Here is a 14950-nt window from a genome sequence, read left to right on the forward strand (position 1 = left end):
CAACAGTTTAACTATTTTTCTATAATGCAAAACACCTTTTCAGTGAACACAACATATTGCAACAACCTACATACTTTAATTAATCGTTGGTTTGTTTATTACAGGACAGGTTCTCAAGCTTGTTTGTTAACATTAACTTTAACTGTTGATGCTGCAAATGAGACCCATGTACCCAAGGCAAAAATTACTTTAATGGATTTTCAGAAATTTTCCTTCTTGTATACTCTGGCATAATTTCTAGTAAGTACCCTATATAAAAATACATGCAACATAAATTTTGAAAATTTGTCATTTTAAATGTATTTCTCTTAGTTATATGCCAAAAGATTTTCACCATTTTTCACTTCAATGTACAGTGCATCCGGAAAGTATTCACAGTGCATCACTTTTTCCCCACATTTTGTTATGTTACAGCCTTATTCCAAAATTGATTAAATTTATTTTTTTCCTCAGAATTCTACACACAACACTCCATAATGACAACATGAAAAAGTTTACTTGAGATTTTTGCAAATCTATTAAAAATAAAAACATCGAGAAAGCACATGTACATAAGTATTCACAGCCTTTGCCATGAAGCTCAAAATTGAGCTCAGGTGCATCCTGTTTCCCCTGATCATCCTTGAGATGTTTCTGCAGCTTAATTGGAGTCCACCTGTGGTAAATTCAGTTGATTGGCCATGATTTGAAAAGGCACACACCTGTCTATATAAGGTCCCACAGTTGACAGTTCATGTCAGAGCACAAACCAAGCATAAAGTCAAATGAATTGTCTGTAGACCTCCGAGACAGGATTGTCTTGAGGCACAAATCTGGGGAAGGTTACAGAAAAATTTCTGCTGCTTTGAAGGTCCCAATGAGCACAGTGGCCTCCATCATCCGCAAGTGGAAGAAGTTCAAAACCACCAGGACTCTTCCTAGAGCTGGCCGGCCATCTAACTGAGCAATCAGGGGAGAAGGGCCTTAGTCAGAGAGAAGACCAAGAACCCGATGGTCACTCTGTCAGAGCTCCAGAGGTCCTCTGTGGATAGAGGAGAACCTTCCAGAAGTACAACCATCTCTGCAGCAATCCACCAATCAGGCCTGTATGGTAGAGTGGCCAGACGGAAGCCACTAATTAGTAAAAGGCACATGGCAGCCCACCTGGAGTTTGCCAAAAGGCACCTGAAGGACTCTCAGACCATGAGAAACAAAATTCTCTGGTCTGATGAGACAAAGATTGAACTCTTTGTTGTGAATGCCAGGCATTACGTTTGGAGGAAACCAGACACCGCTCATCACCAGGCCAATACCATCCCTACAGCGAAGCATGGTGGTGGCAGCATCATGCTGTGGAGATGTTTTGCAGCGGCAGGAACTGGGAGACTAGTCAGGATAAAGGGAAAGATGACTGCAGCAATGTACAAAGACATCCTGGATGAAAACCTACTCCTAAGCGCTCTTGACCTCAGACTGGGGCGACGGTTCATCTTTCAGCAGGACAACGACCCTAAGCACACAGCCAAGATATCAAAGGTGTGGCATCAGGACAACTCTGTGAATGTCCTTGAGTGGCCCAGCCAGAGCCCAGACTTGGATCCAATTGAACATCGCTGGAGAGATCTTAAAATGGCTGTGCACCGACGCTTCCCATCCAACCTAATGGAGCTTGAGAGGTGCTGCAAAGCGGAATGGGCGAAACTGGCCAAGGATAGGTGTGCCAAGCTTGTGGCATCGACAAAGTATTGAGCAAAGGCTGTGAATACTTGCGTACATGCGATTTCTCAGTTTTTTTATTTTTAATAAATTTGCAAAAACCTCAAGTAAACTTTTTTTCACGTTGTCATTATGGGGTGTTGTGTGTAGAATTCTGAGGAAAAAATGAAATTAATCCATTTTGGAATAAGGCTGTAACTTAAAAAAATGTGGAAAAAGTGATGCGCTGTGAATACTTTCCGGATGCACTGTATACAACTTCAGAAAAAAACTGAAAATAAATTACTGACAGCAATTGAATAAAAAAAACTGTATGAAAAAAGTGGATAATGTTCAATAAAAAAAGACCTGAAAAACTTATTAATTATCAATAAATATGTAAATGCTACAGAGTATTACAAGACTTGAAAGAGAGTTGGATGACCTGATGATTCATCCTCAAAATCTCAGGCCTGGGTTTCACTAGCAACAAAAAAAAAAAAAAATGTAAAGAAAACATCAATCAGCAATTACATAAAATCACTCCCATTCCTCTGTATAATTCTGTTTTGCAAGTCCCTTTATATAGCCCACTCCCAGATCTAATAATAATAATAATACCTTTTATTTATATAGCGCCTTTCCCATGCTCAAGGCGCTTAAGCCAACTCTTAATATCTTCTCATGTGGTCATCCTAAAATATTCACAGAATTAAAAAATAAAAAAACTCTATAGAGACTAATTATCATTATTGTAACTGCAAATATAAAATTATTGAATTCTTAATGAAACATTTTTTTTTAATTCTGTAGCAAACCAATGTAGCTTTAGCACAAAGTATCACATAGTTACTTATGAAAAGATGACATATATGTATCCTCTTTCATACAAAACTGTGGAGTATTAAAGACATTAAGTATGCTGAAGCAACTTTCATAAATAATACAGTGTTAACAAGCTTCGCTGCAGGCATCTATCTCCAAGCAATTTACTCACTGTCTCAACTTACGAGCAGATAATGTATCAGTGGACAAATACTTCCAGTTCACGTCTTTGTGCCACAATGTTAGAAGCATCATAGATGCACATGGAGTAAGGCAAGACATTAGTTACTAAGTGGTTCTGAGCTTCATACGAGGGATTGTAGTTTTCACCACTAAAATGAAAAAGACAATTCTGAAATGGACTGATTTTTTTTAAATCTTGAATCATGTTCCAGTTTGTAATTTGATCATTAGACAATGCCAGAGTACCCCAATTTTAAATACAGACCTATTTTTATAGAAATACAATGCATTTTTACAAACAGTAAATTGCCCAAATTAATTTTGTGATTTTTGTCTTTGTCTCTGTTTGTTTATAGGCTCAGGTGTTAAGTTGCTAATACCCTTAGTGCATGTAGCCTTCATGGGTTTTAGGCAATTTGGGTGCACACATACACAAACTATATATATGTGTAATCTCCATATACAGCATTTAGGTGCAACTAAACTGCTTTACTGTATTTTACGTAGTTTTAACAAAATAGTAGGAAATAACAATTGTCAAATTCAGCTCCTATAATTGCTATTGCATGAAGTGACCATTTCCATACATACGTTTAGATATACCCAAATATATATATATATATATATATATATATATATATATATATATATATACACACACACACAGACACAAGTTCGAGGCACAGTACATGTTTACATGGGAAGCACTTTTTGCTCCCTCCACACAACGCAGCACAAGTACCAATCAAACAGTCCTTTTCCTCTTCTCTTCATCTGACACCCTCCCAACTCTGGCTCCTGGAGAAGCAGCACCCAGGAGTATTCCAGGTGGCTTGTTAAGGAGGTCTGAAATTACTCCCACGTGTGGCGGAAGCTCAAAGTAGGGCACTGCTGCTCCCGCAGCTCCCCTTGTTGTCATCCCTAGAACCCAACAGGGCTGAGCCGACCAAGATCAAGTACCATATAGCCCTGTGGGACTCCGAGGCACTGTTGCACCCCAGAGGGACTGCTAAATAGCAGCGCCCTTCATAAATCATCTCTCCCTGTTGTTCCATTACAGAGGCTTCCCGGCTGGGTTATGGCATGGTACGCCATTCATTACAATAATATATATCTCTATTATAAAAGAAAATCTTGAGATGAGACAAGACTATTTCCAAGAGATTTTTTCAAGTCCCGTCAGATGAGACTATTGCATAGAGATTTTTTCAAATCCCACCCTCCTCTCAACTACTTACGGTTAACGGCCCACGCCCACAGTCCTCTCACCTCTCATTCATGTGAATGCTTTTGTAAGACACAGTTCCTGCTGTTCTTAAGTTCCCAATAAAAGAAGACTTATTATGTCCAAATTTTAATGAAAAGTTTCATCCCAAAGAGTTATCAACAGGAGAAATTAGTACACGGACAATCCTAGCACAGAGAAACGATGAAGTCAAACGAATTAACGCGAAGATTGTCGATCAGTTACATGGTAAATTGGTTAAATGCATATCAATAGACTATGCTGAAACAGTTGGTGGTGATGGTGCAGAAGATGAAAACATCAACTTACAATATCCTGTAGAATATCTATAACCGTTAACACCATCTGGTCATCCACTGGCCGAATTACTGTTGAAAGAAGGATGTATCATAATATTATTGCATAATTTATGTATGAGTGATGGGCTATGCAATAGGACAAGAACAGTTGTATTCAAAATTGGACGAAAATCTCCGACATGTAAAATTTTAAGAGGCGACAAGAAAGGTAATGTAGTACATCTTCCATGGAAAACAGACACCAAAAGAGATCTTGATATGCCATTCGTATTAAAACGTTTACAGCTTCCCATTAGAATAACTTTTGCTATGACAATTAACAAATCACAAGATAGAGAGAAAGAAACAATATTCACTTACGGCCAGTTACATGTTGTATTGTCACGATGCAACTCCAAACATGGAATCAAAATTCAAAGCAATATTGACGAAAAGTTAATTCCAAAGACTGTTTTTACTGTAGTTTTACAATAAAAGTGTAAGTTTAAAAAGTATTTGCGTGTTAATTCCAAAGCCAAACAGAACGTAAACATATAAAACAACATGAAACAATTTTATTTCAATCTATTACATTTTACTACTTTTTACTATGGTTAATTACTCGCTGTAATGGAAAATAGTTAGGTCCATTATGAATATGTAACAATTCCCATGAAAATAATAATCTGTTTAAAATTGTACATCCGATTCCCCATATGCGCATACGTATCGACTGCACGGGGTTGACAAGCGAAGCGAGCAGGGGGCAGAGCCCCCTAGTTCTTTCAGCAAATCACCCACTCCTCCCAACTTAAATAACTCTGAGGGATTAATTTTTTTGAAATGGCTCCAGCTTCTCAAAAATGCATTTTCTATTTTTTCAGCTGAGCCATAGGATTCTTCCTGACGTTCCCAAACCATCCCAAAATCAGCAGCTGACATGCACTGATCTAATTCATCTTATTTGCTCAAATGATTGAATCCTAAACTTTTTTACCAGCAATTTATGTTCCTCACTGGCAGTTATTAATTATTTGGAATGAAGGATAATCAACAGGCACAATAATTTTCAGGGGCAATCATCAAACTTGTCATCTTCAATGTGACAAGTTTTGCTCCTATCTGTTTTATCTTATCAACAGGGGGAGGAAATCAGGAGCAGCAAAACATTTTTGGGATGGATACTTAGTTACTGTGTTTGCATCCTTAAAAGCATTGGAATTTGCCTCCACTTGCTCTTTTTCCTTAGGAGAAGCTGAGGGATACAGTACACCATCAGTTGTGTCACTGAAATGTGTTTATTTGAAAACGCACATAACAAATGACCTGAATGAAAATAAAAATGATGATCCACATAATCATCAGAATGTTCCTTGGCATTGCATGGAACAAATTTGAGCTCCATCTGCTCAGCACTACCTGCAATATCAAGACCAGTGATTCCACTTCTGCCAATGTTGAAGTGATCACTTTCTCATGCATTAGGCTAGAGAGAACTGAATCCATGTGGGCTTCCATTTTAGAGAAGTGCCATACAGGCACAGACAGCCTCTGCTATGGGAGGTGCTCCAGTGGTTGTCACATTTACATGCAACTTTCTGAATGCTTCACAAGAGGCAGAGGCAACTGACCTGAATTCATATAACTGTTAAGAATCAAGGCTAGTTTTGTTCTCTTTTCTTTGGGTGTGCCCCCATTGGAATATCACCTTACAGTTATTCTCAGCAACACAGTAGTTCACCTGCATCCTTTTGGGATACGTTCTATAACCCAACACTGAAATTTGAGTGAAATCCAAAGAAAATGTCAAATCATATATATATATATATATATATATATATTAGTCAAATCTTGGGGTAACGTTCCTGAAAAACCCCATGAATATGGAAATCATACACAGATACCAAAGAAGCATTGATCCTATGGGGGGAAAAATGAGGTTATGTTCCGGCTCTGGAGGAGATATGATCAGGCAGATCCGTATGATTAAAAACAATACAAATATATAGTATGAACCTGAATGTGAAAAAAACTTTGCTCTTCCTAAGTTGTTTCAAACTGTCCTGCAAGGTAAAAGACACCTGACCTTTTAACAAAACATTTCCAATGTGATCTAAAGAGACATTTAATAGAGATTGTGTCTCTCTCCTTAAACAGATTCCAGAAATTAACACAACTTTTAAAAATGTCAATCAGTAGAACAGTTTTACATTAATGTTTGTTTTAAACTCTGCAAATCCTGTCCTCTGTTGCGCACCATCATCAAAGACCTGATGATTATATTCTTCACATTCGCTTCTGTTCTTGAAATTCTAAAAGAAAAATTCTCCCTAGCCTGAAAAACCAATGCCAAGCATTGACTGGATGGCGATATTTGCTGATTTGAATACACAAGAAAAGATACAAAAACAGAGATCAGAGTTAAATGATTAGCGATAAATATTATACTTCAATTCCAAATAATTTAGTAAGTACTGTATGTTAGGGTATTCAGATTAGTTTAAGATCCTAAATATAATTTATACGGTTAGAGCAAAATTATAATGGTGTTAGTACCATAACTGGTCACTTGGCATGTCATAAGCTCTCCTTCCAGTCTCATCAGAGTTAAGAGATACTACTTCCAGGACATGAGGGTGTTCTGTTGCTAATATTATTACCCCTACTTCCCAAAACCACAGCTTAGAGAGGCCGGCCAATGAGGACAACTGACTCCATCCCTTCAGGCCAACCAAGACTACAAAACCAAGGCATTCATGAAAAGTGGTGTCCTATTTGGGAACATATCCTGTGATCATGTCATACCTCACTCCACCGCAACTGTAGGCTGACAGGATTACGTTTTAAATACAGAATTATCCTAAACAAAACCTTGGTTATACTACTATTCAAAAGGTTTCCAGTTTTCAAACATGCAAAACAGGTTTGATCTTTTTACAAAAATGTAAAATGAACAATGTCTGCCAAGACAACCCAACTGCCACGTTTTTTTCTGCATTGTCGTGCCTCGGATGCGTAATTTTCTAAGAGGATCTTGCAGACAGATTCAGCAGACAGGATTCAATTAGCATCTTTGGCCAATGTCCCACATGGTAAAGAATTTAAAGTCATCATGAAGCTGGTATTCATATTTGTTTATTGGGTCCCATCTGTCTGATTTATTAAATTTTATTAGTTTTCCAGATTCAGGATATCAGCACATGGTCATATCAGATTTCAATCATTTGCAAAGCAGAATTGAGACAGTTTTAACTGCAGTACACAGTACAGTCAATCACAGCTAGTCTGGATTTTTCAAGTAATTTTTACTATCCTTATTTTTATTCTAGCTTGCTCCAGGATACGCAATTCTTAAGGTTCACACTTAACTGTTTTTAAGGATTACTAGGGGACTCTGCCCCCTGCTTGCTTTTCTTGCCACCCTCCGGTTCAAAAGCAATGGCAAGTTTACAAACTCATTGGTCATAAAACAGAAAAACATTCTATGCAATTTCAGTTATGGTTTAACTTGCTGTTTAAAATTTATGATGACGCAGAGCTGACTTCAGCTTGTACAAACTTGTATTGGAAATTAATTTTGTCATCAGGAATAGCTGTTGGATATGTATCAGAGGAATTATTCAAAATGTACAAGTTGAAGTTAACTCTCTCAAGGTATGACTAACTGAATTTGTCCAGAATAAATTTGCAAATAATTTTCAGTGGGAAGTTTTGTAATATCAACTATGTATAGAGTTCTGGATTCAAAATGTTGTAACAAAGAAAGAACTGTCCCAACAAATTTCCTTGTGAAAAAAATTGTGCCAATTGCAGTAGATACTTTTCACATTGTATGCAAATTCAGCTAATATACAGAAAATACGGTGTTCCAATATTTTCATTTTAGTTTAAAGAGCAGTATCAATTTACTTAAATAAAAATATGATGAATAACTTTTCAGGAAGATGAGAAAGTTATAACTGAAATTATTTTCACATAGTATACATCTCATATACAAGCTAAAAATACCGGACAACATGAACATAGTTCAAACAAAAAACAAAACAACATTTGGCCTACTATATGTTCAAACAAATAGCTTGACTTCTGTAATTTTTTAAAATGGGGATTTAACTTAATATTTTTATATGTTAATCCAATCAATCCACCAACTATTTCCATTATTTGTTTCACATTTCGCTGTAACAAAAAAAAGTTTATATTTTGCAAATCAATGTTCCCATGCTGACAAGCGAGCCTATTCTCATTTTCTTTTTTTTAAATTTGGTAATGGTTTGCAGACAAGTGCTGATCAATACCTACTTTACATTCAATAATCCATCCATAGTGGCATATGCCAGAAAGGTGGGAACCATTCCTGGATGGGACACAAGTCTATGACTGTGCACACTCACGCATACACTGTCGTAAAAAGATACAAGCTCACCACACGTTAAATCGTAGTGCATTCGATGGCAAATGCCTGCATTAGGGTGAAAATTAACAGAACGAAATAGTTATATACCCTTATTCATGAAAACGTCCTGCTGATGAGAAAATAAAAACTTGCAATGCAAAAAAACATGTTGCCCAGTTACATATTTTAATAATACTGGTAATTCTTTACATTTATATAGCGCTTTTCTCACTACTCAAAGCTCTTTAGAAGCAAACAAGTCAGACAAAATGTTAAACAGATTATGTTTTACTCATTCATTCATTCCCACTCTACGAAATATCAGACTAGTGAGGTTAATGGCACCCGCTGCAGCATAAATCGCTACCATCCCCTTATTCGGTGTGCATTATTAATTTACGCACCAAATATTTAAGGTATCCTCGATGTGTCGGTTTAACTACTTTCCACATATGGCGCTCGATTATATTTATGCACAAGACTGACGTGTTTTTAAAACATTTCTGTGATTGTAAACTGACGCCAAATGCGCCGAGCTTCCGCGATGCCTCGTACAAAATGCAGTACAAACGACAACAAATGCAAATTAAAAGGAGACCTCCGTAAAAATAATAATTCTATTACCTATGATTTGTCTGCCGTTGCACAGGTACAATTGGGGATGTTTTCGTTGCAGGATGGAGAGAGAGAGAGAGAGATTAATGCAGCAGTAGGAACCCCAGGCACCAGTCCAGGAAAACAAACACACACAATAACAGGTTGGGCTACGAAACTTCCGGGAAGGGGAGGGGAAAGGGAAACGTGAAATGTGACCTCATGAAAGTAGGCGACACTTTCAAGTCGCACAAGGTACTCCGGTGCCACTGAGAAAGTCGCAATTTTGTACTTGTAGGGTGCCGTTTACGTTATTATTTTAGTCATTTGAAATCTGTATGCTTTTTAGGGCACAAAGTGTAAAAGGATGTCGTTAAGCCAGACCCTTTAGTAATATATAAAGTTTCCAATTGGCCTCCTGTTTCGGCTACTTAAGTCAGAGTGTTTATAGGCCTCTACTCATATTATCGCCGTTTTATTAAAAACAATTGCGACAAAAGATGTCCCTTTATATAGACTGACACAAAAGCATGTCGCATTCTCCTGGACAACAAATTGCAAAGTGACATTTCAATATTTCTCACAAGCAGTTTCAAACCCCCCAATACTGAAATACCCTGACACTGACACTTCAACACTCTTCATTTCTACACAGGTGCTTCTCATAATGCTAAATGCACCAGTGCTGGGTGTTGAAAACTTAGTTGCATATGCAAGCCCATGTGTTAACAGCTATGGAATGAACCTGGTCCACCTTTGACTATAATTTGTGGACAATAGTCAGATGCTTTTATCTTTACTTGACTGGTTGTCCTTTAGTTATTGTTACTGACCATCATCCCTTACTAAGTTTAAAGGATGTGACCAGCATGATGCTACAAGACGAAGAGATTGCTGGGATTTAGGACTTGATGTGTATGACCGAGTTATCACACATCAAGATGGTAAGAGGCATGGAAATGCAAAGTCAACCTCTCCTTGCCCAAGTAATGATACACCGGCTGCTGTGCCCAATATAATTTAGCAGAACCTTCTCCCCAGCCCACTGACAGTAACACAGGCAATACTAAACACTACAGTAAACATCTTCCCTGTTTTGGATCTATCTCAAATATTGTTGATTGATCTATTGCAGTGTCAAAAAGAAGTCCCTGTATTGACCAGAGTAAGACAATGGTTAATGTATGGTAAGGGACCACCTACAAGCAAACTGAAGAAAAGCTCACCTATACTCAGGATATTCTTGAGTCAGTTTGAGAGACTGTGAAAGACAAGTTAATTTGTTGCTTCTCATGTACTACATCTGGTGAGGAGCCAGCACTTCATATTGTTATTCCACACAAAGTTATTTCTTTCCATGCTTTAGTTTGATTTTGACTTGATTTGATAAGACTTTATTAATCCCTGAAGGGAAATTAGGTTCTAGAGTACATGCAAATCTAACAGTTAGCAAGGTTCCACAGTACATGGACATCAAACAGTTAACCATTTTGGCCACAAAAAGACACTTTTCTAAACAACACAGCAATTTTATTGTCCATTTACATCTAAGAACATAGAGGGATATTGTAAACAGTGTGTAGCACCTCTGCAAACAGTAAGATCTAGTTAACCATTTTAGAAAGTGGCTGCAGACATCATTGAGCTTCCCATAATTCCTATGGGCAACAAATATGTTTCAGTGATGCAAGATTATTTCACCAAATAAGTAAATTTGTATTCATTGCAGGACCAACAGGCAGTTACTGTTGCTCAGCACATCTTTGAATAATTTATAACTGAGCATGAAGTCCCAGAAAAACTACACACTGATCAGGAAAGGGAATTTGAAGTGGATTTGTTTTCCAAATTAGACATTGTAAAGAAAAGAACCTCCCCATATCATCCAAAAGGGAATAGCTTAATAGTGAGGTTTAACTGGGTTCCTGAAGAACAACTAGTTAAATGTTTTTACTAACAGTATCAACCTCGGGATATTTTACACTCTTAAAAATAATGGTTCTTTAATAGCATTTTATTGTTGTTTACTGGATCATGTGGTTCCTTATAGAACTATTGCTTGACAAAGCAAATATTTAATGTATGGTAAGCTAAATTGCAGAACACTAACAGATTGAGAAACTTGGACTTACCCCACATGATTGTTACAGACTTATAAAGCATGACCTATTGGTATTTCACAAATCTGTCATCAATTCATGGTTATTTACTGTATGGAGTCTGTACAGGTCTAAATAAATAAATTGATCTTTCTGGAACCTTCATGTGGATGGGTCATCCTATGGCATTGTGCTGAAGAACCACTCTGGCACCTTTATTTTTAAGAGAGTAATGTGCTCGATTCAGTTGTCCTACAATACTAGTGTCCATTCTATCACTCAATACACACCCAGGTTGCTAGTTCATCTTTTCATCCACTGAAGAGCTATGTTCTGCTTCTCCTGGCACTCCTGAAAAATATGCTATATCTGTATGTCGTATGTTACAGTTTGTTTATTAGTTCAGTTGGTAACACTGTCAACATGTCCATTATCCCCAAAAGGTCCAGTATAACAAAGAGTAAAATACACTGCCTATCATTAAGATGTGGTTTGGTTGAATAATCCAGCACATTCCAGGTGTAAACTAGCACCACACTGGCAAGGTCCTTATTTTGTTGTACAGGGAGGTCCGACCTTTACATGGAAATGGAGTGTGGTATGTAAACCACAAGGCTCTCCTGATGAATCCACTCAAGATGTTCATCACAACCAATTAAAACATTATGTCACTTCTATAGCAGTAGAAGAACATTTTGCTTCCCATGTACCTAATTATGATAATACAAATGATCAGGTACCAACTAAGTTAGGGGCCCCAGCTCCAAAAGTACCAGCCACTGTTCCTTAACTATTTGAGGGCTGAATATTGTTTTCAAAAACAATGGTTTCACTCAGAAATCAACATAAAACATCTGTTGCTGCATGCTGTGGCTGCCAGTTTGCCAAGAATGTGCAGCAGGCTTGCTGCCAGGCTGTCTTCGCGTCATTGTCGCAGTGCATTACATTCTGGTTCCTACCTCTTATCATTGTTAAGTGGCAGTCCTTCCTGGCGAACATTGTCAGAACCACTACTAGCTGGGGACCGAACATTCGTTTTCAGTCACTTGTATCAAAAACTGAGTCCGACAGGTCATAGTCCAGTTCAGAGATAACAGGCAAAATGTCATCCACAGAGTATTTTACTTTACGCATTCACTTTGATCTCTCGCCAGATGTCAATGCCATTTTTGCCGTTGTGTGCGCCTTGCTACACACAAGAGTGCAGGGAATCTTGGTCAAACCAATGAATCTAACTTTCCTTCTAGCAACGAGAGTCCAACTACAATGTAACGGTTGGTTCTGTCACAGTTGACAGTCGATTACTATTGCCAGCTCCTCCTTTTGACAAAAGTTGACATCAGCCCTGAAAGAGTTAAGCACCATCAATTTCAAAAGTACAGGGTTTTTAATTCCAAAAAGTAATACATATTATGTCCATAAATACTTGGACAGCAACAATACAATTTTCATAATTATGCCTCTGTATATCATGACAATGGATTTGAAATGAAGCATTCATTATGTGACTGAAGTGTAGACTTTCAAGTTTAATTTAAGGGGTTTACCAAAAATATCATATGAACCGTTTAGGAATGACAGTATTTTTCTGCATAGCCTCTCATTTTCATGGGCTCAAAAGTATTTGGACAAACTAACATAATCATAAATATAATAATCATTTTCAATGTTTGGTTGAAAATCCTTTACAGTCAATGACTGCCTGAAGTCTGGAACACATGGATGCTGGGCTCCAACCCTAATGATAATTTGCCAGGCTGTTTCTGTAGCTGTCTTCAGTTGTTGCTTCTTCTTTGGACTTTCTGCCGTTAGTTGTCTTCAGCAAGTATAATTCATGTTCACTTGGGTTGGGGTCAGTTGATTGACTTTGCTTTTAAAGAATATTCCACTGCTTTGCATCGTCCTATCAGTTTTGTAACATTTGGATGAATCTGAGTAGACAGTATAGCCCTGTACATTTCAGAATTCATACTGCTACTTCTGCCAGCAGTCATATCATCAATAAACACTATGCATGATCATGCCTTAAAATTGCCTCCACCATGTTTCACTGATGACATGGTATTCATTGGATCATGACCTGTTTCTTCTCTTCTCTATGTTTTTCTCTTTCCAACATTCTGGTACATATTGATCTTAGTTTCCTTTGTCCAAATACAATTCTTCCAAAACTGGACAGGCTTTAAAAAACTTGTTTTCTGGCAAAGTCAAAACTACCCCTGCTATGACCTTACCTGCTTGATAGTTAATGCAATAATGAGAGATCTGTACCCAACTGGCTATGGAACAGCTTGTCAGTCAAATGTCCAAACACTTTTGAGCCCCTGGAAGTGGGGTGTGTGTGGCTATGCAGAAAAACTACATTTCAGAAAACTGAAAGTCTACACTTACAATCACATAGTGATTGCTTAATTTCAAATCCATTGTGGTGGCATACATTAAAGAAAGTGTATTTTTGGGATGGATGAAAACTAAAAGTAATCATTAACAAAAAATGATTTTCATTATATGGTGAAGTCATAGGAAACCCACCATGCAGTATGCAGTATGTGTACGTTGCAGGAACCACTGTTATCAAATGTTTAATAACTTGAAAGTGAAGTGACATTGATTAAAAGTACATAATGCTGCAGTAGCACTGGCAACTATATAAGTTTCCTTATAATTATGTAATTTGTAAAAGATACAAAAAAGAAATGATCCAAAAGAAACCGTACTCTATACTAAAGGTGGATTTCAATAAAGAAAAAAATAGCAAAAACAAGTAATTTTAATATATATTCCTCTTTCTGGATTTTAATTTGGCAAAATCTTGTATTATTTTTTTATTTTACTTTTGATCATTTAATTTGATCATGAGTGTATATACATAACAAATGATTAAAAAAATACCTCAAGCATGGCCATAGAAGAGAAAGATAGAAAATATTACATGTCTGGAATTAATTTGGACAACAATCAAATCTGTCTTGAACTATCACCTATTAAAATTTCTAACATATGATCCAAAATATTTTAGATTTATAGTGGCTGTGGAATAAAATTTCATGTCTTATCGAGTACTACATGTTTTGCTATTACAATGACATTTATTTTGCTATCATCACATTAATACCTGACTAATGCTTATAAATTTCTGATTATATCTGTCATTTATCATTTTGAAGTTAGAAGTTTTGATGACATATAAATGGGTGGCACAGTGGCGCTGCTGCCTCGCAGTTAGGAGACACGGGTTCGCTTCCCGGGTCCTCCCTGCGTAGAGTCTGCATGTTCTCCCCATTTCTGCATGGGTTTCCTCCAGGTGCTCTGGTTTCCTCCCACAGTCCAAAGACATGCAGGTTAGGTGCACTGGCGTTTCTAAATTGTCCCTGGTGAGTGTGTGTGCCCTGCTGTGGGCTGGCACCCTGCCCAGGGTTTGTTTCCTGCCTTGCGCTCTGTGTTGGCTAGGTTTGGCTCCAGCAGACCCTCATGACCCTAAGCTAAGACATGATTTCTTTTTTCACAGCCACCCTAAATCTGATTTTTTTTTAATCATACAATAATTTCAAGTAAACAAATGCAATTTTTTATGTCCATGCTTATGTCAATGGTTTTTTTTATGAATCAGTCCTTGCTTTTCAGGCACCTATATTTATACACTTCCGAAATGCCA

The 14950-nt window shown here is 37.4% G+C and overlaps 1 protein-coding gene across 2 annotated transcripts in view; it reads right to left on the reverse strand.

Moving 5' to 3' along the window:
* The window catches only part of LOC120518931 (kelch-like protein 28), a 33570-nt gene extending 24212 nt beyond the window's left edge, over nucleotides 1-9358 (reverse strand). Inside the window, exon 1 of one of the 2 annotated variants that reach the window (XM_039741955.1) lies at nucleotides 9227-9358. The gene's annotated coding sequence lies outside the window, so the exon portion shown is untranslated. Of the gene's footprint in view, nucleotides 1-4237; nucleotides 4260-9226 lie in introns of those variants that run through there. The other variant, XM_039741956.1, reaches the window with a different exon arrangement.
* Between the last annotated feature and the right edge of the window lie 5592 nt (nucleotides 9359-14950).

The sequence above is a fragment of the Polypterus senegalus genome, chromosome 18 (genome assembly GCF_016835505.1).
Source record: "Polypterus senegalus isolate Bchr_013 chromosome 18, ASM1683550v1, whole genome shotgun sequence".
In the NCBI taxonomy this organism is placed as follows: domain Eukaryota; kingdom Metazoa; phylum Chordata; class Cladistia; order Polypteriformes; family Polypteridae; genus Polypterus; species Polypterus senegalus.